Source organism: Cetorhinus maximus, chromosome 13 (assembly GCF_964194155.1).
Source record: "Cetorhinus maximus chromosome 13, sCetMax3.hap1.1, whole genome shotgun sequence".
Taxonomy (NCBI): Eukaryota; Metazoa; Chordata; class Chondrichthyes; order Lamniformes; family Cetorhinidae; genus Cetorhinus; species Cetorhinus maximus.
Genome location: NC_135891.1, coordinates 115,024,105 through 115,048,098, shown reverse-complemented (window position 1 = coordinate 115,048,098; position 23,994 = coordinate 115,024,105). Strand labels below are relative to the sequence as shown.

Below are 23,994 nucleotides of genomic sequence, written 5' to 3'. Positions count from 1 at the left end.
CTTTTTAAATCCTGATTTTTATTTAATTAAATTTCAATTCAATTCCATTCGGCCCCTCAAACCTGTTCCATCATTCAGTAAGATCAGGTTGTAACCTTAACTTCATTTTCCTTCTTGCACCCCCCCTAAACCCTCGACTCCCTTGTTAAAAATCTGTCTAACTCAGCCTCAAAAACATTCAATGACCCAGACTCCACTGCTTGCTGGGGGAGAGAATTTCAAACACTTTAGCCCTTTGAGAGGAGAAATTCCTTCTCATCTCCACCTTAAATGGGAGGCCCTTTATTTTGAAACTGTGTCCCCTAGTTCCAGATTTCCCCTATAAGGGGAAACATCCCCTCAGCATCTACCCTATCAAGCCCCCTGAGAATCTTTTGTTTCAATAAGATCGCCTCTCATTCTTCTAAACTCCAATGAGTATAGGCTGAACCTGCTCAACCTTTCTTCATAAGACAACACCTCATATCCAGGAATCAGCCGAATGAACTTACTCTGAACTTCCTCCAATGCAAGTATGTCCCTCTTCCTACCACTAACGTTAAGCCAACTAATCTAGTGTTCCTTTCTTCAAGATAGAAATTATCAATTCTTTCTTTTATTTTCAGTCCTCTGATACAATTCTTCTTTCTATTGAATTTATAAATGTGAATACCAGTGTCTCTGCTATCTTCTCTGGAGTAATGATCACATTATTGCAATCCATCTCCACTGGGGGCTTTCTGTCCCTTAAGTTAGTTGGCCTAGTACCTCCATGCTTTCTATCTTAACTGTTGTACTGTACCTCTTGACTAGTTCTGCTATCAGCTAGTCTCTTCAATGAAAACTGAGGCAATGAATCTATTCAATATTCCTGCTATTTCAGTGTCAACTCCTGTGGGTTTATCTCATTCATCCCTTCGCGGTCCTGTATCTTAATTCTCCTATCGATCACTCATGTGCCTATTGAAAACTGTACTATGTCTTTTATATCCTTTAACATTGTTTTATGCTTCCTCTGCGCCTTCCTAACTGTACTTCAACTTCTTTCCTCATCTCATCATATTCCCTTCTATCATCATACCCTTGACTATTCATATGCTTTATTTATGTCTTTCGGTTCAGATTCAATTTGCACCTCAACTCTCTATTTGTCCAGTCCATCTTATTCTTGGCTAGTGTGCTCATGCCTTTATTGGAATATACTCCCCTTGAACTCTATCAAGCTCACCCTTTAAATATTGCCCACATTGTTCTATTTCTTTCTCAGCCAATATTTTCTCCTGTTTTCCTAGCTTAGCTCCACCCTCATTCCCTAATAGCTGCTTTTTTTCCAATCCATTTGATCTTTGTACTGCATATATTTCTCAATCATCTTGAACCTTATTATATTGTGATCAGCGTTCCCAAAATATGCATTCATGGTAATTTTTTTTTAACCTGCTCCAGTTGACTTCTCGTTGCTGAGTCTAGAAATGCTCCCTCCCCTTTACATACTGGGCCAGAAAGAAGTCACAATGCAAAAGCTCCATCCCCTTGTCTTCAGTCACTTTCTTCCTGCCAGCCTACTTGGGGGTAGCTGAAACCCCTGCATTATCGTCCTTTGTTTTTATATCACATAATTTCAGATATTAGCACACATATCTCTCCATTCAATTCCTTTCCATTATTTGGTGTTTCATGTTAGTGTGCCGACTGACCCTTAATAGTCTTTATCTCAATATATATGGACTCTGTTTTGTTCCCTTTGTTAATTGCGTTCTTACTTGTTATTGCCATTGTAATATTTGATTAACGCAGCTACCCCATCACTCTTTCTTCCCTTCCCTGAGTATATTATAGCCTGCAATATTTAGGTGCCAACTGTCTCCTCTCTGCAGCCATGTTTCTGTTATGCTGGTTACATCTATTCACTTCTCACTTCTAATTACTGCCTCCAATTCCATCATTTTGTTACTAATTCTCTTTACAATGCTACACAGGCAATTTAGTATACTCTTATTTTTCATTAATCCTACTTCAGGTGATCTCGTTGAAATGTGTAAAGTTCTTAGAGGGCTTGATGGAATAGAGGCTGAGAGATTGCTTTTCCCTGGCTGGAGAGTCCAGAACTGGGGGTCATAATCTCAAGATAAGGGGTCGGTCATTTAGAACTGAGAAGGGGAGAAATTTATTCACTCAGAGGGTTGTGAACCTTTGAAGTTCTTGACCCCAGAAAGCTGTGGATGCTCCGTCACAGAATATATTCAACACTGAGATTGATGGACTTTTGGGTACTAAAGGTATCAAGGGATACGGGGGATAGTGTGGGAAAGTGGAGTTAAGGTAAAAGATCAGCCACGATCTTACTGAGTGGCAGAGCAGGCTCGATGAATTGAATGGCTTATTCCTGCTCCTATTTCTTACGTTCTCATGTTTATTTTTATCAGGCGTTTATTACTTCCTCTAACCTTTTCTGTTCCCTGTGTATTGATGTTATCTTCATCCCTTTTGTACTCTGACCTTTGCCCGCATTTCCACTTTCATCTTTATGTTGCTATCATTTCCACTCAAACACTTTTCCTCCAGAGCAAAAAATAATGATAAATTGTTTTTGAACCTATTAGAAATTTAGATTAAAGCAATTCCTGGTGTAGCAATAAACCATGCAAGCCACAAGATCCCGAGTTCTATTTCCAGTGTGTGCAGGGCTAGCAGATTGAAGCCACTGCAACAGTTGGGGGCTGACAATTAGCCTCACAATTTCTATGCCATCAGGTCAACTAGCCCTTGGGTCACCCCACTGCACCATTCAATAAGTTTTTGATGCTACCAGAAGAATTAATCTGCTGCATAGCAACCCCCTGATGCAGAAACATAAAGAAATGGAATTGCCATGGTTAATAGTCTGAAGATAGAAACAGAAGATGTTTGAAATGCTGTCCGCATCTGAGAGAGATTAATATTTATATTTCGAGTGGAACCTTTCTTTAAGGGTTACCTGCTTCGTTATGCAAATTTTTAATTCATTCTTGGGATGTGAGAGATTCATCCCTAATTGCCCTTGAAAAGGTGGTGGTGACTCACCTCCTTGGACCACTGCAGTCCGTGTGGTGTAGGTACACACGGGATTTTGACACAGCAGCAAGGAAGGTAATGGAGATATAGGAACAGCGGTAGAGTTTCAAGTCAGGGTTGTGTGTAAATTGGAGGAAAACCTGCCAGTGATGGTGTTCACAGGCACCTGCTACTCTGTCCTTCTAGGTGGTAGAGGTTACAAATTTGGAAGGAGTTGTGGAAAGAACCTTGGTGAGCTGCTGCAGTGCATCTTGTATATGGACAATGATGGTATATACACGTACAAGGATATAAAACACAAAAGCTGCGCCAGATGAAGGTGAAACGATCAAGAGATCGTCGTATTTTTCTGTCGCATAGCAGCTGAAACCCATTCTACAACGGGTACCTCAGTTAATTCACTTCTGCACCTCCAACTTCAACACAGGAGGCAAAGGCACTAAATGCTTCTGAACAATTATCACATGACGGGGGAATAAAGTGACAGAGAGTAATCTAGAGGAGGAAAGAGAAAGAGGAGGTTGAATAGAACAGAATACACAAGTAGAAGAGATAAAGATAGGAGAAAAAAAAAAGTTGGATGCTAGAGGTGAGAGGAACATCGCCTTCCAGACAAGCAGCTTCCTCTTGTATCCGGTCCAGGAGTCTGCAAGGTGTTAGAAGAGCCTTCACAAACATGTGAAGCATCATCTTCATGATCAACTGGAAAGTAAATTGCCCAGGCGATTCAGAACAGTCCAGATCAGACTGATGCTATAAATAGGACATAAGAATCACATTATATCCTGAACAGCTCGATGATTGTGACATGAGTGGCCATGCTATCCTCCAGCACACCCATCATCATTATCAAAATCAAAATATTAAAGTGTCTCATTATTGAAAATTAATTCCCCTGCCTGTTTGGAAAAACAGAATCCTCCATTAATATTCTGTAAATGTCAGTAATTTTGCCCGATACACAACCATCAACACCACTGGGCTGTGGAACTCCACTTTATCTGATGTAATATTGGCTATAATAAAGGCACAGCAATATAGTTTGAAGAGGTCCATGCTAGGATTAGAGTGGGATGGCTTCTCTGTTTGAAAACTTATAATTATATCTATTAGAAAACTGCTTTCCAAATTTACTCTCTTGAAGGGGCCAACTGAGAACTGGGGTACGGCTTCATGGGTACGCTCCAAGTGGTAGCAAGCTATTCGGCTAGAGCAGCACCACCTAGCTAAATCCTGCCCTCATCCAACAGCCAAACTCCCATTAGAGTTTGTTGGATAATACTTCCTCCGTACTGTACTGGACTGTTGACTTACATTATATGCTCAAGTCATGGAGAGTGATTGAAATCCTCAAACTTCACAGTCAAAGAAAATAGATTTGCTTTTCTATAGAATGTTTTACACCATCAGGATGCCCCAAAACTCTTACTTTGCAGTACTTTAGGAAGGTAGTCACTGTTGTAATGTAGGGAACAGGGCAGCCATGTAGTGCACAGGAAGATCCTACAATCAGTAATGTGAATACTGGGTAATCTGTTCTCGTGACATTGATATTGGGATAAATATTGGCTGGGACACTGGGAATAATCTCACTGCTCTTCTTCAAAATAATAAGCGTTGATAGATAGCCCCTTGGGTTTGACGTCTCATCTGAAAGATAACGGCTCTGACCGTGCAGCACTCCCGGAGAACCTCACTGGAGTATCAGCCTGGAATTTTGTGTTCTAATCTCCAGGATAGGGCTGGAACCCACAATCTTCTAACTCAGAGGCAACAGTGCTACCCACTGAGCCACCCCTGGCAGGTACAGAAAGAATTTCCGTATGCCTGAGCAAGCATCCGAGAAAGAAAAAAGCTCAGTGAATCTTTAAGTTTCAGTGGCGTAACAACAGTGGTACTTGACTCCTTTGGGAAGTGAAATTTAGGTCACAGACTGAGATTGCGGATTATGTACAGATTTTGAACACTTGGCCTTCAAAGGAATGACTGAAGATTTGCAGGTTTCACCCCAACAACAGAAAAGAAAAAAAAAACTACCTACTGCGCCGTGTATGGCTCCATGATGCAAATCATTCCTTTACTTTGCTGCATTGCAAGATTTACTTTGCAATATTTATTTCAGACCCTTTGTCCAACTGATGTCATTGTTGTTCCTGAAGCAGAAACGACAGCACAAAACACTATTTTTGCCACTCTAGTGAATGGGCTAGTAAGTAGCAGTTGGAGACAATGCCTTTTGTTTAAAAAAAACAGTAATTATATTCTGAAGGGAAATAGGCTCGGTGCTGTGGAAGAGCAGAGGGGTCGAGAGATACAAGATCACAGGGCATTAAAGGTCGTACCTCAGGTTGATAAGGCTGTGAAAAAAAAAATTCTAGGTTTTGTCACAAGAAGTGTAGGATGAAAAAGCCAAGCGGTATTGCTGGCCCAAGATAAGATAAAACTGTAAATAAGACCTCACAGTACAGTGTGCCATATTGATCTCCAAACTATGGCAAGGATATTGAAGCTTTAGGGAAGGCACAATATAGACGTTCTGGCTGGTATGTGTGCTAGGATTGGAGCTTTCTTTTAACCCATTAGAACAATATAGACTAAATAATGATATGCCAGAAATGTTAAAAATCATGAAAAGGAGACAGGGTAGACAGGAGCAGACGGTTTCCAGTAGTCAAAAGGCCAAGAATGAGAGGCCAAAAAAGATACAAGATTCAATGTAAGAGATTTAGAACTGAGGGCAGGAGTAGCTTCTTTAGGAGTTTTGAGGCTATGGTCGAGGCAGTCACTATGGCAACATTCATGGAACAGACTGGATAAAATTGATGAAAACTCTGCTCACAGGGTCAACACATACCGACGTGGACTGGTTGGGGCCAAATGGCCTGTTTCTATGTTGTAATCTATATAAACGTCAATGCATTCATTGCATACAGCAAATCCACACAGGATAGCAACCACAGCAACATGACAGAAAACAAATTATAATTTTTAAATTTACTAATTCAGTTCTTCCAGCAATACATTGCCCAGGCCTTTTTCTTGCTCTTCGTTTTTCCACATCTCTTTTGTCTACCACTCGAAAACCTTCACTGTGGCAGCGGCATTTGCAACTTGCAGTGGATTGATCATTCTGCTGCATAATGATTACAAGGTGCAAAAGACCAGACACTACACAGGCCGGAAAAGAAGGTTATATATATTGTGTAGCCTTTCACCGAATCATAGAAGCTTACAGGCCATTCAGCCTGTCATAGCCATGCTTTGAAAGAGAAGCTGCGCCTTGTCCCACATCCTATAATTAAGGGGCGTAGTGGTATTGTCACGGGACTAGTGATCCAGAGACCCAGGGTAATGCTGTGGGGGCCCGGGTTTCAATCCTGCCATGGCAGTTGGTGGAATTTGAATCCAATAATAATCTGGAATTAAAAGTCTGATGGTGATTGTTGTAAAAACCCATCTAGTTCACATATGACCTTTAGGGAAGAAAATCTGTCATCCTTACCTGTATGTCCTGTACACAAAAAGTAGGACAAATCCAACCAGGTCAATTATTGTCCCATCAGTCTACTCTCGATCATCAGTAAAGTAATGAAAGGGGTCATCAACAGTGCTATCAAGCGGCACTTGCTTAGCAATAACCTGCTCACTGGCGCCTAGTTTGGGTTTCACCAGGGCCACTCAGCTCCTGACCTCATTGCAGCCCTGGTTCAAACATGGGCAAAAGAGCTGAACTCCAGAGGTGAGGTGAGAGTGACTGCCCCTGACATCAAGGACACATTTGACCAGGTGTGGCATCAAGAAGCCCTAGCAAAGCTGGAGTCAATGGGAATCAGGGGGAAAACCCTCCGCTGGTTGGAGTCATACCTAGCACAGAGGAAGATGGTTGTGGTTGTTGGAAGTCAGTCATCTCAGCTCCAGGACATCACTGCAGGAATTCCTCAGGGTAGTGCCCTCGGCCCGAATATCTTCAGCTGCTTCATCAATGACCTACCTTCCATTATAAGTCAGAAGTGGGATGTTCGTTGATGATTTCACAATGTTCAGCACCAATGTTCGCGTCTCCTCAGATACTGAAGTAGTCCACGTCCAAATGCAGCAAGACCTGTACAATATCCAGGCTTGGGCTGACTAGTGCCAAGTAACATTCATTCCACACACGTTTCATGCAATGATCATCGCCAACAAGAGAGAAACCAACCATCGTCCCTTGACGTTCAATGGCATTACCATCACTGACTCCCCCGCCATCAACATCCTGGGGGTTACCATTGACCTGAAACTGAACTGGACTAGCCATATAAATACTGTGGCTACAAGAGCAGGTCAGAGGCTAGGAATCGTGCGATGAGTAACCCACCTCCTGACTTCCCAAAGCCTGTCCACCATCTACTAGACACAAGTCAGGAGCGTGATGGGATACTCCCTGCTTCCCTGAATGAGTGCAGCTCCCACAACACTCAAGGAGCTTGACACTATCCAGGGCAAAGCAGCTTGCTTGATTGGCAGCACATCCACAAACATTCACTCCCTCCACCACCGACGCGCAATAACAGCAGTGTGTACCATCTACAAGATGCATTGCAAGAATTCACCAAGGGTCCTTCGACAGCACCTTCCAAACCCACGACCGCTACCATCTAGAAGGACAAGGGAGCACCACCACCTAGAAGTTCCTCTTCAAGTCACTCACCATTCTGACTTGGAAATATATCGCCATTCCTTCACTGTCGCTGGGTCAAAATCCTGGAACTCCCTTCCTAACAGCGCTGTGGGTGTACCAGCACATGGACTGCAGCAGGTCAAGACAGCAGCTCACCACCACCTTCTCAAGAGCAAATAGGATAGGCAATAAATGCCAGCCAGCAAAGCCCACATCCCATGAATGGTTAAAAAAAACTAAACTCTTCGTCATCTTAAAATTATTTACGGTAACAGTCTCCAGCACCTTTTCAGGTAGAACATTCCAAATTCTGATAAGTAAGTGAAAACATTTTACCTCATCTCTCCTCTAGATCCTTTGCTATAAATAATATATGTATAAAAATAAATGAGCTTCATTCTTTCAGTTTAACCATTTGCACTGGATACGGTTGCACTCATAAGCATCACTCTGTGGGACATTGTTCAACTCTCAAGAAAAATACAGTTAGAGAAAATAGTGTACTTGTACAAGATGTAAACAAAAGAATAGTTCACAGTTCATAGCCCAACACTGATCCCTGTGGCACACGAGTTACATCCCGCCAACTAGTAAAAAAACCCATTTATGGCTACCCTCTGTTTCGTGTTAGCTAGCCAATCTTCTATCCATGCCAATATGTTAGCCCCTACACCATGAGCTTCAATTTTCCACAAAAGCCTTTGATGCGGTACCTTACAAAATTCCTTCTGGAAATCTATGTACAGTAAATCCACCAGTTCCCCTTTATCCGCAGCATATGCGACGCCTTCAAATATCTCCCAACAAATTGGTTAAACATGATTTTCCCTTCACAAAGCCATGCTGACTCTGCCCGATTGCCTTGAATTTTGCTAAGTGCCTTGCCATAACATCTTCAATAACAGCTTTCCCTATGACAGATGTTAAGCTAACTGGCCTGTAGTTTTCTGCTTTCTGTCTCCCTCCCTTTTTAAATAAAGAAGTTACACTTGCTATTTTCCAATCTAATGTCACCTTCCCCAAATCCAGGGAATTTTGGAAAATTATAACTAATGCAACAACTATCTCACTAGCCACTTCTTTTAAGGCCAAAGGATGAAGTCCATCGGGACCCAGGGATTTGTCAGCCCACGGCTCCAACAATTTGTTCAATACCACTTACCTGGTGATTGTAACTTTCCTGAGTTCCTCCCTCCCTTCTATTTCCTGATTTACAGCTATTTCTGGAATATTCCTTGTATCCTCTACAGTGAAGGCCGATGCAAAATATCTGTTCAATTCATCTGCCATCTCCTTGCTTTACATTATTAATTCCCCAGACTCACTTTCTACGGGACCAACACTTAAATCTTTTCTTTTTTAAATATCTATAGAAAATCTAACTATTCGCCTTTATATTTCTAGCTAGCTTTCTCTCGTACTCTAATTTTTCCCTCCTTATTAATCTTTTTGTCATTCTCTGTTGTTCTTTATATTCTGTCCAATCTTCTGACCTGCCACCAGTCCTCGTGCAATTATATGATTTTTATTTAAGTTTGATACTGTCTTTAACTTTTTTAATTAACTGCAGTTGGGTGGGTCCTCCCCTTGGGATCTTTCCTTCTTGTTGGAAGGTATCTATTCTGCGCATTCTGAAATATCCCTTTAAATGTCTTGCACTCCATCTCTACTAACCTATCCATTAACCTCATTTGCCAGTTCACTTTGGCTAGCTCTGCTTTCATGCCCTCATAATTACCCTCATTTAAGTTTAAAATGCTAGTCTTGGGCCCAGTCATCTCTCCCTCAAACTAAATGTAATATTCAATCATATTATGCCAAATCGATCTAGCCGCCCAGCTCCAAACCCAACACTGTTCATCCACACAGGCTACCATCTGTTTTAGGAAATGTTCACTGTGCATTTACGCTCCTGCACATTTAATTCTACAGCAAACACTGGGGTCAAAAACTGAAGGGCTCCACGATTTGTCTTGTTGTAATCACAATATTGTTTTTCCAGTTAATTCCAGTAAAAATACTGAGCATATTTGGAAAAGGAAAAAGGTTGGGTGAGATCATAATAAAGGGCAGCATCATTTAAATCATTTTGAACTACAATCATGAGTTTGGGCACGCAGACACACACTCATCCACATACGAGTGGAGGCTGCGTATTCTAATTACTTTCTATCTCTGTGAACAAGATTAAGCAGCTGTTTTTTGCGAAAATAACAAAAAGGAGCTTGTCATTTTGATAGTCAAATAGGGCTTTAGTCAAAATAATTGAGTGGGAGTCGCGGACTCAAATTCTGGCATGAGTCAATGGATCCCATTCTAAATAGTCACTTCAATTATTGATATTTACTCCCTTTCCCCCTAATTTAGCATTACTCTCTCATTCAAATTAATCGGCAATTCCAAATCTGACTCTTTCTGCAGTGCGTGAACAGGTTAAAAACCTGAACGGTGGCCCAGCTAATTTGTCAGATTGCTAATAACACCATTATGTGGTTGAACTGCATATTTGGTCAGGCACGTCAGTGAATAACAAGTCAAATAAAAACAACCGTCATAGTCTCCCTGAAACTGGCTCCTGGTTTTAATTTTGAAGTCAGCTTCTTTGGACTGGTGAAATTTATAAACAGCCTATATATTTTATTGAAGTAAACAGGGTTAATTCAGGAACAATGAGAATCTTGTGCAAAGACTTCAAACAGCAAGCCTGGCCATTAAAACTGCAACGAGTATGAAATAAAAATAAAATCGGGTCGCACCTGAACCGGAATGGGACCAACATCCTTGCGGGAGGTTTGCTAGTGCTGTTGGGGAGGATTTAAACTAACTTGGCAGTGGGGTGGGATCCTGACAGGAGGTTCAGCAGGGGGAGATGCACAGCCAAAATTAGAAGAGAGAGCAAGTGAGTCTTCAAGGCATACAAATTATAAACCATTTAAGGCACAAACGAATTTTACACCGTCGCATGGTATTTATTTTAATGCAAGGAATCTGACGAATAAGGCAGATGAGTTGAGGGCACAAATTAACACATGGAGGAATAATGTCATTGCTGTCACAGAGACATGGTTCAAGGAGGGGCAGCATTGACAGCTCAACATTCCATGGTATAGGGTTTTCAGGCGAGACAGGGGAGGAGGTAAAAGAGGAGGGGGTATCGCTATATTGATCAAGGAATCAATTACAGCAATAAGGAGGGATGACATGTTAGAAGGCTCCTCAAATGAAGCCATGTGGGTAGAACTGAAAAACTAAAAAGGAACAATCACACTGCTGGGAGTGTACTATAGGCCCCCAAACAGTCAGAGAGAAATAGAAGAGCAGATATGTAGGCAAATTTCAGAGAGGTGTAAAAATAATAGGGTAGTAATAGTGGGGGATTTCAACTTCCCCAACATTAACTGGGTTAGTCATAGTGTGATAGGTTTAGAGGGAGCGGAATTCTTAAAATATATCCAGGAGAGCTTTTTAAGCCAGTACGTAGAAGGTCCTACATGAGAGGGAGTGGTCCTGGACTTAATTTTAGGGAATGAAGCCAGGCAAGTGGTAGAGGTATCAGTGGGGGAGCATTTTGCAGATAGTGATCATAACTCCGTTAGATTCAAGGTTGTTATGGAAAAGGACAAGGATGGGCCAGAAATCAGAGTTCTAAATTGGGGAAGGCCAATTTTAATAAGATCAGATGTGATTTGGCCAGAGTGGACGGGAGCAGCTACTTATGGTAAATCTGCATCAGAGCAGTGGGACTCATTCAAGACAGAAATAGGGAGAGTACAGGGCCAACATATTCCAATAAAGACAAAGGGTGGGACCAACAAATCCAGGGAACCCTGGATGTCGAGGGATATACAGGATTGGATAAAGAGAAAAAGGGAGGCTTATGGCAGAGAGCAAGGGCTCAAAACAACGGAAGCCCTGGAGGAGTATTGAGTGTATAGGGTGGGAAATTAAAAAGGAAATTAGGAGAGCAAAAAGGGGCATGAAGAAACATTGACAGGTAAAATAAAGGAAAATCCAAAGTTATTTTACAAGCACATTAAGAGTAGGAAGATAACTAGGGAAAGAGTAGGACCCATTAAGGACCAAAGTGGTAATTTGTGTGTGGAGCCGGAAGACGTAGGTAGGGTTCTAAATGAATACTTTGTGTCGGTGTTCACAAGTGAGAGGGACGACGTGGGTTTGGAAATCAGGCAGAAGGACTGTGATATAATTAAAGAAATCAGTATAGAAAGAGAGGAAGTTCTAAGTGGTCTGGCAGGCTTAAAAGTTGATATATCTCCAGGCCTGGATGAAATGTATCCCAGGCTGTTGAGTGAGGCAAGGGAGGAGATAGCAAGGGTGCTGGCAATAATTTTCAATACCTCTCTGGCCACAGGAGAGGTGCCAGAGGACTGGAGGACAGCTAATGTGGTACCGTTATTCAAGAAAGGAGGAAGGGATAAACCAGAGAACTACAGGCCAATCAGTCTAACCTCAGTGGTGCGGAAACTATTGGAAGCAATTCTGAGGGACAGAATTAATCTACACTTGGAGAGGCAGAGATTAATCAAGGACAGTCAGCATGGTTTTGTTAAGGGGAGGTCATTTCTGACCAATTTGAATTTTTCGAAGAGGTGACCATGTGTGTAGATAAGGGCAATGCATTTGACGTAGTCTACTTGGACTGCAGCAAGGCTTTCGATAAGGTTCCGCATGGGAGACTGATAACGAAGGTAAGAGCCCATGGAATCCAAGGCAATTTGGCAAATTGGATCCAGAATTGCCCAAATGGCTGGAAGCAGAGGGTGATTGTCGAGGGGTGTTTTTGTGACTGGATGCCTGTGTCCAGTGGGGTTCCACAGGGATCAGCGTTGGGTTCCTTGCCGTTTGTGGTATATATAAACGATTTAGACTTGAATGTAGGAGGGTTGATCAGTAAGTTCGCGGATGACACAAAAATTGGTGGGGTGGTAAATAGTGAGGAGGATAGCCTTGGATTACAGGAGGATATTGACGGGCTGGTCAGATGGGCTGATTAGTGGCAAATGGAATTTAATCCGGATAAGTGTGAGGTGATGCACTGGAGCAGGACAAACAAGGCACGGGAATACACGATGAATGGGAGGACCCTGGGAAGTACCGAGGATCAGAGGGACCTTGGTGTGCATATCCACCGGTCCCTTAAGGTAAATAAGGTGCTTAAGAAGGCATATAGGATACTTGCCTTTATTAGCCAAGGCATAGAATATAAGACAATGGGAGGTTATGCTGGAACTGTATAAAACATTAGTTAGGCCACAGCTAGAGTATTGCATGCATTCTGGAATCCGCATTATAGGAAGGATGTGATTGCACTAGAGAGAGTGCAGAGATTTACCAGGATGTTGCCTGGACTGGAGAGTTTTAGTTATGAGGAGAGATTGAATGGACTGGGGTTATTTTCCTTGGAGCAGAGGAGATTAAGGGGAGACATGATTGAGGTGCATAAAATTATGAGGGGCATAGATAGGGTAGACAGGAAGGAGTTTTTCCCCTTGATGGAGGGATCAACAACCAGGGGGCATAGATTTCAGGTAAGGGGCAAGAGGTTTCGAGGGGATGTGAGGAAGAATTTATTTCACCCAGAGGGTGGTGGGAATCTGGAACTCACTGCCTGAAAGGGTGGTAGAGGCAGAAACCCTCATAACATTTAAGAAGTATTGGGTGTGCACTTGCAATGCCATGGCATACAAGGCTATGGGCCTAGTGCTGGAAAATGGGATTAGAATAGTTAGGTACTTGTTTGACCGGTGCAGGCTCGATGGGCCAAAGGGCCATTTTCTATGCTGTAGACCTCTCTGACTCTACAGGTTTAGCCCTCCTGACTTTTCTGTGCATTGGGATCTGCAAAGATGAATACGCCCTGAGGAATCTTATAGAATTATAGAATGGTTGCAGTGCACAAGGAGGCCATTCAGCCCATTGTGTCCATGCTATTTCTCTGGAAGAGCTACTCACCTAGTCCCACTTTCCCACCTTTCCCCTTAACTCTGCAATTTTTTTTTCTCTTCATTCAATTATCCCATTCTCTTTTGAAGGCCTCGATTGAATCTGCCTCTACCACAGCAGAGACGGTGGTGTAGCGGTATTGTCACTGGACTGGTATTCCAGAGACCCAGTGCAATGGTTCGAATCCCACCACGGCAGATGGTAAAATGTGAAGTCAATAAAAATCTGGAATTAAAAGACTGATGATGACCAGGAAACCATTGCCTATTGTTGTAAAAACCCATCCGGTTCACTAATGTCCTTTACCTGGTCTTGCCCACACGTGACTCCAGACCTACAGCAATGTTATTGATTCTTAAATGCCCTCTGACCAAGTGACCAAGGGCAGTTAGGGATGGGCAATAAATGCTGGCCTTGCCAGTGACGCCCACATTCCATAAACAAATAAAAAAATGCATTCTCAGGCAGTGCAATCAAGATTCTAACCTTCTGCTGCGTAAAAAGATTTTCCTCATGTCGTTCTTTTGGCATCCACCTTAAATCAATGTCCTCTGATTCTTGACCCGTCGACCAACGGGAACAGTTTCTCCCTATCTACTCTATCCATGATTTTAAAAACCTCTTTCAAATCTCCTTCTTAAACCTCCTCTTCTCTAAGGAGAACAGCCCCAGCTTCTCAATCTCTCCATGTAACCAATGTTCCTCAACCCTGGAACCATTTGCTTGAATCCTTTCTGCACTCACTCTAATGATTTCACATCCTTCCTGAAGTGAAATGCCCAAACTTGGGAGCAATACTGCAGCTGAGGCTGAACCCAGAACCAGTATTTTATGCAACGTCCTTGCTTTTTGCACACTCTGCCCTATTCATAAACCCCAAGATCCCATATGCTTTATGCACCTCTTCCTCAACCTGCCCTGCCACCTTCAACGATTTGTGCACATATATCCTAAGGTCCCTCTGCTCCTGCAACCTCTTTAGAATTGTATCTTGTATTCTTTCCTGGGACGTGTGCATTGCTGGCAAGGTCAACATTTCATTCCGAAAAAAAGTCACATTGGACTCTGTTTCTCTCTCCACAGATGCTGCCAGACCTGCTGAGTTTTTCAAGCACTTTCTGTTTTTATTTCAGATCTTCAACATCCTCAGTATTTTGCTTTTATTTATTGTCCATCCCTAATTGCCCTTGAGAAAGCAGTAGCGAGCCACCTAGTTGAACCAATGGCAGTCCATGTGGTGAAGATGCTCCCACAGTGGTATCAGGGATGTGGCTCCAGGATTTTGACCCAATGATGATATGGGGACGGCAATATATTTCCAAGTCAGGATGGGGCATAATTTAGAGGGGAACTAGGTGGCGATGTGCCCATGCGCCTTCTGCCCTTGTCCTTCTATATGGGGGAGAGCACAGGTTTCGAAGGTGCAGTCGAAAAAGCCTTAAAAGCAGTCTTTGAAAAGCACGCAGAATAGATTGTCTGTTTGGTATAACTTATAAGCTAAATCTGATCAAGGAATACCCTTTTTCTACTTGAAAAGTTATCAGCTATTCACCATCATAGTTAGCTGAGAAGGTCAATGTAGAGTCATAACTTCACAGGAGGAGGCCATTTGGCCCATTAAGACCATGCAGGTGGAACCAGTTAAAATTTTTATTCCTCCTCTTACAATTTCTACTTTAACAAAGAGCCTGTGGATAAAGATTTCCACATCTGCTTTGGCAAGAAGTGTACTGCTTTACTCAAGCTTCATATAAAGTGCACATAAAACTAACAGACAACAACACCTATAAAACAAAATATGACACCAAGCCACATAAGGAGATATTAGGATGCATGACCAAAAGCTTGGTCAAAGAGGGAGGTTTTAGGGAGTGTCTGAAAGGAGGAAAGTGAGGTAAAGAGGTCGAGAGATGTAGGGGGGGAAATTCCAGAGCTTAGTGTCTAGGCAACTGAAGGCATGGCCACTGATGGTGCAGCGAATAAAATTAGGGATAATCAAGAGGCCAGAATTAAATGAGTCAGATAATTAAATCAGATATCTCAGAGGGTTGTGAGGCTGGAGGAGATTACAGAGATAAGGAGAAGCGAAGCCATGGTGGGATTTGAAAACAAAGATGAGAATTACACTTACAAACTTCTACTGAAGAGACCCACAACCAACAACCCCTCTTTAAGCCTGCTCCTACATTTAAGCATGTTCCCAATTAATATCCACCACCTGAATACAAATAAACATTCAATTGCTATACAGAACGATTCTCATCCTCCCCAACCGCTTGGTCTTTTTATCTCACCATCTCAGTCTAATGGCCATGGCTCCAAATTTCCTCTCATTCCTCCTAAAATCCAAACAACTGTCTTCTTCCAACTTACATCCTCAGTGTGCTGAAATCACAATAATTCCTATAATCTCCCACTCATAATTCACTTTTTTCCAGAAACTCCTTATCTTTCAATATCTTTAGTAAGGGAACAGGAAATAATTCAATAGGTTGGGAGGTGGGGTGTGGGGCAAGGTTTCCTCCAACTTCCACTTGTTGTGAATGGCTGGCCTATTGCACTGCGAGGCACACATGCACGCACTTTAAAGGGAACGTTGCTTGTGCAAGGGCTGTTGGTTCACTGCGCGACACATTCCCGATGGCTGTGCAGCCACATAACTCATGCATCTTAGAGGGAACACCGCTGTGGGGGTACAGAGGCAGTAAGATCATCCATAGTCAACTTCAGCCGGAAAAACACCAATATCACAAAGCACACAAGCACAAGCCTTTCCTCGCAACCCATGAATGTCATCGCTGGCAGTTGGAGAGAACGAACCTCACAACACTCGCCTGAGCTAAGAACATGTCAACGTTGAACTCAGCGACCGCTCCCACTGGGCCATGTAGCACCAACGCAGGGAAGGCCAGAACCTTTAAAACAATTCAATGGTTCAGCAATAGGTATTCAGCTACTGTCTCAGCACTGCTCAGTGCTGTCGGCTATGTTGCTCAAGAGGAATTCAATACTGGGTTAAAAGAGTGCAGTGGTTGTTGCATAAATCCCCAGCACGCACAACAATGGCAGCCTTATCAGATAAAGCTTGGCTTCTTCTGTTGCCACAATCCATGCCAGATGGTATCAAATTGCCAACAATATCTGTGCAGATGGTGGGCTCACTCTCACCAAATCATTGCTTCATTTTGCTCAAGCAGGGCTGAGAGCCATTGCAAGGAAATTATGAACAACAACGAATCATACAGCCTCCCCAGATATTACCAGCATCACAATTCCTCAGGATTAAGTGGATCCCAATCAAAAATAAAACAAACTTGCATGTATATAGCACCTTACTCAACCTCCGGACATTCCAAAGGCACTTTACAGCCAATGGTACCATGTAGGAAATAGGACAGCACCTTCCACACAAGTAAGACCCCACAAACTTCGTTGTGATGTCGTTTCTTTTAAAAAGAGCGATGTTGTTTGAGGCATAAATATTGGCCAACACACCGGAGGTGGGGGGGGCTCCCCGGCTCTTCTTCGAAACAGTGGCCGGAGAACGTTTTATATTCATTGTATATTCATTATATGCACTGGGATTATGTGCTCAGCACTCTGAAATGGAACTCAAGCCCGTGCTCTCTGTTTCAGGGGGGACAGTGTTAGCCACGAAGCCATAGCGGAGACAACTCAATACCAATGGAACATCTCTGGAAGGAAGGCAGCTCCTCCCAGTTGAGTGGCATCGTGGCTAGAGAGGAGCCCTTTAAATTGTAGAGGTTCTGAATGATCAAACATTTCAACTTTTTTTTGTTTAAATTTATATTTTTCACAAAACACAGGCACTGGAAAAATGCCTAAACTCTCCTTGAATTCTGTAACAGGCACCAGCAAAACATCAACAAAGTTTATGAACTCCCAGCCCAGAGGAATCAAGAGAAACGGTGCAGCACAGGAGGTCATGCAGCCCACTGCGTCTGCAACTGCACTCCAGATGAGCAATTCACCTCCTGCCACTGCCCCACCTTCTCCCTGTAACCCTGCACATCCTTTCCTTTTCAGATAACGGTCTAAACCCCTCTGAATGCTTCAGCTGAACCTGCCTCCACCACAACCTCTGGCAATGGGAGTTGGATGAAATTGAATAATGCAGCCCTTATTATACATGCAATACCTCAGCTCGGCTGAGATTTACATTTTTAAAGCCCGGCAATAAACTTATCAGGGCTTGTACTTAATTTTTTTTTTTAAAAAGCAAGCTCCTTTAAATGGGGGAAATACACGCATCATCACTGTCGCTGAAGCTAACTTCTGCAACCCATCCCAAAACAAGGTAGAACAAGTAAAACTCTCTGAAGAACGATTGCATTCTTGCATCATTGTGCAGGCACTGCACTTGAACACTGTTTCTAGATTGAAATTTGAATCGCTGTGTTTGTTTTAATGTAATCCGACATGCTATTTAGACACTGTGGTTCACCACAACCAGATTTAATTAACTGGCCTGAACTGACTCAATGGCTGTACTTAAAGGAGGAGAGTCAGCACAGATTTAATTTTAGTTATTCATCAAGTGATTTGAGTGACTGGAACCAAAATCACAAACTTTAAAAAAATGAACTAATTCAAGAAAATTAAGCACCAATTAACTGACAAGAATTTTCTGTCTGATGAGTGTCACTTTTCAATTTCTTTTAAAACGGTCAACATTTTTGGGCTGATGTTAACTCTCATATGTGCTTATCTCATACAAATAGGTGTTAACCACAATGCCACAATGGTCATAATCTACTTTCCCGTTACCTTCCTCGCTCCATTGTATTTTTGGGGTACTTTTGACTGTGACAGTGGTTCTCAAACTGGGGTCCGCAGAGACCTTTCAGAGGGTCCACGGCAGGGCTGGCCTCACAACCGCGCAGGGAGCCATGTTCAAGGATAAACAAGCGAGAGGCAACCACACGCGTGCTCTGCTTCTCTCCGTCTTCCGGTTCTCCCACCCGCCTCGGCAACCTTCAGTGCATTGCCTGCAGTCTGCTTCCCCTCCTCGCCTCCCCCACCCCTGCTCCAGTTCCCTCCGTGCTCCTGACAAGGACAGACAGGTTCTGCAGCCAGAAGCAGACACACCCAGCTCACTGATATCTGGCAGTAAACACCCACTTTCTTAAACACATCACTTTCAAATTATGAGTGTTATATAGTATTAGAGTTTAAATAGAGGAATCAGTAATTATGAATCCATTTGAAAAGGGGTCCTTCAATGAAAAGAGTCTTGAGAATTTACTGAACTAGAAGTCAGGAGATTATGGTCCAATCCTCACCCCCAAGGTCTGAGACTATGATTTAGGCTGTTAAGACAGTAGCATCTGGATGAGCACGATGCTAATGGCCATTTACTTCTTCCAAAGGGAATTGAAGATCCCATAACGATATTCGAAGAGAAGCAATGGTTGGGAAGGTGGGTTGGGGAATTAGAGTTAGGGTTATTCTCTCAATTATCGTTACCAAAAACAGAGATTGATCGGTTATTGTGTCAGCCACTCTCGAATGCTCTGCCTGAGAGTGTGGTAGAGGCAGATTCAATCACGGTTTTCAAAGGGAATGGGATAATTAAGTGAAGAGAATAAATTTGCAGGGCTACACAGAAAAGGCATGGGTTTGGGACAGATGCGTTGCTCTTGCAGAGAGGGGGCACAAACATGATGGGCCTAATGGCCTCCTTCGGTGCTGCAACCACTCTACGATTTTACATGCACCATTACTGCCCTCAGGCAGATGGAGTAATTAGTATTCGGTATGATGCTGCGAACAAAGCGGCCAACATCTTTGCTTATGCAACAGCCACTGTACTTCAATGGGATGTAACATAGAGGACGAGATGACCAGGTAATTTCTTTAAATTCCACACAATGCTCCGTTTAAAGGCCCTTTAACACTAAGGAAGAGTGCACCCGATGACAGACACACTTTGTCCATCATTGCAACTGTTTGGTATCAACAACAGGATATCTGGAAACCAAAGGTACCCTCAACGTACAAAAGTGTTGTCCGACAATTGTGGAGTTTAAAAAGCACCTGTTGAGGAAACTAGTGCAAGAATACAGCCTCTCGCACATCTGCACAGCAGATTTCCATCCAAAGCAGACAGCAGCGACGATGGTCAAATCCCAGCACCAAGTGGACAAAGGAATCTATGATCACTAAACGGAAGCAAAATTAGCCATGGCAGTGAAAGCACCAAAGCTTAACCAGGAGGAGTGCCCGTGTCAGAGGGGAGCATAACATCTCCAGGACAAATCCAACCCAGCCAATTACCACCCCATCAGTCTGCTCTCGATCAATCAGCAAAGTGATGGAAGGAGTTTTCGACAGAGCTTACTGAGCTATGTATTCAGTAATAGGCTGCTCACTGACCAACAGTTTGGGTTCCAGAAGGGCCACTCAGCTCCTGACCTCATTGCAGCCCTGGTTCAAACATGGACAAAAGAGCTGAACTCCAGGGGTGAGGTGAGAGTGACTGCCCTCGACATCAAAGTAGCATTTGACCCAGTGTGGCATCAAGGAGCCCTAGCAAAATTGGAGTCAATGGGAATCAGGGGGAAAACTTTCTGCTGGTTGGAGTCATACCTAGTGCAAAGGAAGATGGTTGTTGTTGTTGCAGTTCAATCATCTCAATCCCAGAACATCACTGCAGGAGTTCCTCAGGGTAGTGCCCTCGGCCCAAACATCTTCAGCTGCTTCATCAATGACCTTCCTTCCATCCAAAGGTCAGAAGTGGGGAGGTTCACTGATGATTGCACAATGTTCAGCACCATTCGTGACTCCTCAGATACTGAAGCAGTCCATGTCCAAATGCAGCAAGACCTGGACAATATCCAGACTTGGGCTGATAAGTGGCAACTGACATTCATACCAACCAAGAGAGAATTTAACCATCTCCCCTTATCATTCAATGGCATTACCATCACTGAATCACCCACTATCAACATCCTGGGGGTTACCATTAACTAGAAACTGAACTGGACTAGCCATATAAATACTGTGGCTACAAGAGCAGATCAAAGGCTGGAATTCTGCAGCAAGTAACTCACCTCCCGGCTCCCCAAAGCCTGTGCACCATCTACAAAGCACATGTCAGGAGTGTGATGGAATACTCTCCAGCTGCCTGGATGAGTGCAGTTCTAACACTCAAGAAGCTCGATGCCATCCAGGACAAAGCAGCCCGCTTGATTGGCATCACATCCACCACCTTCAACATTCACTCCCTCCACAACCAGCGCATGTGGCACATGTGTACCATCTACAAGATGCACTGCAGCAACTCACCAAGACTCCTTCAACAGCACCTTTGAAACCCATGATCTCTACCATCAAGGGAAAGGGCAGCAGATAGATGGGAACACCACCACCTGCGAGTTCCCCTCCAAGTCACTCACCGTCCTGACTTGGAAATATATCGCTGTTCTTTCACTGCCGCTGGGTCAAAATCCTGGAACTCCCTCCCTAACAGCACTGTGGGTGTACCTACACCACATGGACTGCAACAGATTAAAGCGGCGACTCACCACCACTTTCTCAAGAGCAATTAGGGATGCACAACAAATGCTGGCCTAGCCAGTGACATTCACATCTCGTGAAAGAATAAAAAACATCAGGCAGCCAAATTGAAATAACCTGCAACTTTGAACTTGTGATTTTTGAACTGAACATTTAACATTCAAATCACCTCAATGAACAAGCCTTCCCTCAATTATATTAACTTCCTGAAGTTCTCCTTGCTGAATCTCAAAACCTTATTTTTAAATTACTGCATTGATAATAGGCTGTCTCAAAACTTAAATAAATCATGTTAGAGACAAGGAGGAGGAACATTCACTCTCCATCAGTACAGGGTAACTTAAAGTAAGACAGAATGGTCAGAACTTTACTGCATAACGCTTCTGAATCATTAAGAAAAGCAAGCCAAGAATAGATAGAGCGTGGCAATTTGTTCTGAGGGTCGTGTTGGAAATGCAGAAGAATGCAAATTTACAAAGCAACGGGCAACTCACGGGCAGAGTGTTCCTGGATTTTAACCCAGAAATAATGAGCGCATTCTTATTAAATTTACAATATTACTATCCAGTAAGTGAACTCTACCTTGCAAGCACACACATTTCTCTCTCTCTCATGGAGAACTGGCTTTATAGCTATGAATTATAAATGAGTTGCCATACACCCCCTGGTTCTTGATAGGGCCACAGCTCCGTTGTAACATAAAATCAACTGCATATTTTAACTCACATATGGCTAATATTTCAGTATACGATGCTACTCGAACTTGGTAAGAGTTTAACTACTGTAATATTATTCTTTGTTTCACAGTGTGTGACCAGAAAGCTTTTCCTTCTAAAATCGACACCCGGGGAGTCTGGAGTCACCCCAGGAACAGCCAGCAGCGCAACAATGAGGAGAGAGAAAAAAAAACTGTTGGTGCTCTGACTTATGGAAACCAATCATAAAAGTTGGCCAGCTAACACAGTCATCAGCACTAGCCTCCATTACAAACAAGCAATAAATAACGCATTACACACACAGCATAGTAAACTGCTCATTCTGTAAAATGAGTACCCACTTAGGCTCAAAGAACACATAAAGTGCAAAACACCAAGTAACACAGTACAACACTGAAGTATATCTTCACTGCCTCACGTGCCGTCCTTCAGTCGAGAGACTATTCTCCAAGGCCCCATCTGTCAATTCCAGTTGATTCAGGTGAATGCTGATGATCCCACTGGCATTTTAAAAAATAGCAGCGAGAGGGATTTCCAGGAGCTCTGGCCACACATTCTTCCCTCAGCCAACGCCACTAGAAACAGACTGTAATTTGTCTCGTTGCTGCTTGCAGTATGGTTATGCTGCGCACAAGATGGTTGCCATATCCACCTACACTACAGCGACCGCTGAACTTCTCAGTAAATCGCTGCACGTGAACCATTTTGAATTGCGGAGAGACATTACAAGAATTGCAAGCATTTTCTTTCTTTAATATCTTCCATCCGATTGAAAACTGAGAAGTTTGCAACCAAGGAAGATTTACTGCATACGATAAATATACCGGTATGTGAGCAGCAAATGGAAAGCAACGTATGGACAAATCACATTGCATCGTCAATTCGATGGTCAGCTACCTCCACAAAATGGTTAAAGTGGAGTAAAAACAGTTGAAGCATCAGCTCTGAAGAACAGTTAACTGTCTAACTCCTGGAGTTCACCAGCTGACAGTGCTGCTGCAGGATGCCTTAATACCAGCTTAAAATTGCTAACAGCCAGCTCCCCAGTTCAAGTCTGGCATGGCTCCCGTTTTGATTCTGTGCAGTGAAAGTGCCGCAGTTTCGTATTAGGGGGAAAAGGTCTTCTTTTGCGACCAAGACGCCACACATCTTGTGACAAAAAACCCTTGGACAGCTGAACATTCAGTGACACAAGATTGTTAATTATTTTCCCTGTCTGGAAGAAGTAATCTCCGTTAACCAAAACCTGGATCAATATTCCCCATGAAATGAATTATTTATGATGTCTTTTATTTGATGAATAGCATTTTGTGTTCAACACTTGGAGCATTTTACTTCAACTGAGATAAGAGATATTCTACATTCCACCTGTTCAGCAGATCAGGCTGAAGGCCTACTCCTGCTCCTATGTACTGCATAACAGTGGAGTGTTAAATGATTAACGGTGTGGTCATATGGTCACTCTTGCACCCCTGCAAAATAAGACAACGTATCTCTGGACCCAAGCCCTGATCTCTCTCTCTCGCACATGCAACAGCACAAGGGGTCTGCTCCCTCTGGCGCGGTGTAGAGCACTATTCCGATGTGGTGTTGTCAGGTTTTAAGTGTGCCTGTTGATGCTCCTGGTCTTTCAGCAGACCCTTCTTCCCACCCAACCCTCCCTCACCCCCACCTGAAAAAGCAAAGCATTTGAGAATGGAACAGCTCCTGTCCACGTTCAATAAGCCGATCAAAGTCGGGTTGGAGCCCCGCGCCCCGCGCACGCTGTTTCACGGCGCACAGTTCTTTTGTGCTACAGCCCGATCCTGTGGAACTGCAGCAGACTTTTGGATTGCAAAGGAAACACTGCGGGCTAACACTGGTCTCGGAACCGCAGTTTCAAGGGGGACCCAATTCTCTTAAGCATTTTAGGAATTTCAGTTATTTCCAACAACAAAAAAAAAGAAATGCAGGTTTTCTTTTTGTTCACGCTTGACCTCCACCCAGAGAAGAACAAAAAAAATTCTGAAACATAACTATTACCGTAGTATTATCAAAAGAACTTACTAGTTCAATGCTATCGATAGTAAATAAAGCAACACG

The 23,994-nt window shown here is 43.1% G+C and overlaps 1 protein-coding gene across 3 annotated transcripts in view; it reads right to left on the bottom strand.

Moving 5' to 3' along the window:
- Positions 1–23,994, bottom strand: part of LOC144688981 (insulin receptor-like) — a 221,145-nt gene that overhangs the window by 153,231 nt on the left and 43,920 nt on the right. The gene's annotated exons all lie outside the window — the stretch shown is intronic.